We start from the raw sequence: 2,673 nt of genomic DNA, 5'->3' as shown, positions 1-2,673 counted from the left end.
TTAGTGAGTTACTGCAAATAACTGACACAGTTTCTAGATCACTCAGCAGGTCACATGTCCCAGGTCACCGGGCAGGTGCACAGGCAGTTCATCAACTGTAACATTTTTCAGAGCACACTGGTGATGCATTGTAAATGGCAGTTGGACGCTTTGCCTCATAACTCCAAAAAGAAGCAGCCAATTATAACGCAAATATTTTTCTACAACGCTATGGACCAAGACTATTTATTTGGTATATGGGGTAAAATACACAAACAGCATATTTATTACAGTGACAAAATACTTGTGTGTGCAGTTGTGTTAAAGACACAAAGGAGATCAGTTTGATCTGAAGAAGAGGATACAATTGCAATAACAGTATTTACTAAGGGGAAATTGACCTTTTAATTTTATCCAGTTTTCAGAAAACTCCGCTACAAAAAACCAAGCAGAAATTGCACTAGGGAGCACTAGGAACCAGAGAATCTATGAGAGATGGAATTAGTGTCATTCTGGTAATTGATCAAACATGATATCACTGCTAACAGACACTGGAGTTCTGTTCTCAACCAGTGAGATGGAAAAAAAAGCACAAAAATCTTTTATGCCCGTACATGCAAGGAAATTCATTGACTGATTCATTTCAATGCTGTTTCCACAGGAATGCTAAAACATCTGACATCAACCGCAGAAGCTCCGTCTATGCAAGGTTTTATCATTGGCCTTGTTTCTAGTAGAGATTGTAGCTAACCCCTGTGTTTTGCACACACTCATTGGCTAAAATCACATAATTTGGTCCTTTATGTGTTCCTCTAGTATTATCAACTACAATAACATTCATTTCAAGTAATTTACACTTTATTTTGACCACCTCCCAACTCTTCTCCAATATTGCCCAAATAGTCTTCTCCAATATTGGCCAAATGCTGGCTAAACTTCCCAACAGAGAAGCGGCACAAACACACAGCTTACATTCTGTTTAAAAAATTGTATCACATTAGCAATACAGCCTATTATAAATAGACAAGTATTGCAATGTTGGAATTGTCTTTGGCCCCTCTCACCAATTTTTATTTAGAATATTAAAAAGTAAATGTTTAACCAACTAAGCACTTCAGCCACAGGGAACTCCACTTTTGTGGGTGAAGTGCTTGGTTTGTTTGGGCCCCCTCAAACTTTTTTTTTTTAAAGATTACCTCTCATCATTTATGAGAGGGTGTTAATTACATTGGTGGGGAGTACTATGGGAAAAGTATTGGAGATGGGATTGAGAGATGGTTATCAGAAAGGGGAGAATGGACAAATAGGTCAGAGGCAGATTTTATTGGGTAAGACAGAAGATATGTAGGGGGGGGGTGATTTTTGCTGAGTGCAGCTTTGTTTTTGAATATGACTCTTAAGATGTTTTCTTTGCCCCTTGAAGCAAAAAGTGAGTGTATGCCTTTATGTGCTGTCGTCAAAATAAGGGCACATGCGCTGGCCATTTGCCCTCTCTCTCATCCGTTATTGGAACTCAACACTTTAATGTTGTTTTTGTGCTGCATCTACCCTTATAGGACAAAAAAAGAGAAAACCCAAAACATTTTAAAAAATCCGACATCTGGTCGCCGCCTCACCGCTGGATCTCCGTCCCCGCTGCAACGCCATTGAAGTAGAAGAAAAGAATATTATTTTTTCTCTTTTCTTCAGATTTTCCCACTAGTGAGACTCATTTTAACACAGAGCTAAAACCCCATTAAAGAACCGATCCTTCTTTATATCTGTATTGTAAAGGCCGCCCCAGACGCATGGATTTCTCCAGAAATAATTAAACTGCAGGTGCCAGACCTCAGATTCAAACAAAAAACACTTCTGTAACAAGTGGCGAGCGTTCCCCACGCGTTCCCCTCTTCTGCTGTCGCTCACCGTCCTGGAATTTAAATGTGATTCAAAGGGAGAGTGGACAAAGGCTTAATGCTGAATTCTGATTCATTCCCCATAAATAGAGGTAATTGCATATTAAATTCTGATAAATGGGAACACGGAGGGGAAATGGAACTTCCTGGTCTATTGTCTAACAGCAAAAGTGTCTGTGACTTAAGATTTAAGCAGCAGGTTTAGATTGAAAGCTCACGTGTGGCGATATAGGGACTGGTCCCGGCCCTATCATTGCTTCCGGTTCATAGATCTACATATTATGAAGAGGATTAAGGTCACATAGCCCAACATGGTGGACAGTGACAATACCATACATGCAGTGGCGTAAGTTTGTCCCAGTTGCCCGGAGGCAAGATGTATATTGGTGCCCCCCCCCCCATGTTATGAAAATATATATATAAATATATATATATATATATATATATTGTGTACACAGAGGGAGAGAGAACACATATATATTTCAGAACTCAGCCACAGAAGCAATTTTGATTACCTTCAGTTAATGGATTTAAACTAGCAGGGGAGGAGTGGTGCCCCCTTGAGAGCAGGAGCCCGGCGGCAGATGACTCCATTGCCTCCCAGAGTTCTGCTTCTGCATACATGTCAGGTATTATGCCCTGGAAATAAGAATATCTATCTGATGTGCCCAGCGGGCAAAGATTTGCTGTGCAGAAAATGTGTCCCATTTTCATTCCCTTAAGGTGCCCATACACGCTCCGTTGCAGGTGTGCGTTTTGTGCTTAAATAGCACGCATCGCATGCCTTGTACATGCAATG

Source organism: Crinia signifera, chromosome 12 (genome assembly GCF_055691185.1).
Source record: "Crinia signifera chromosome 12, ASM5569118v1, whole genome shotgun sequence".
Classification (NCBI taxonomy): Eukaryota; Metazoa; Chordata; class Amphibia; order Anura; family Myobatrachidae; genus Crinia; species Crinia signifera.
This window is presented reverse-complemented; position numbering follows the sequence as displayed.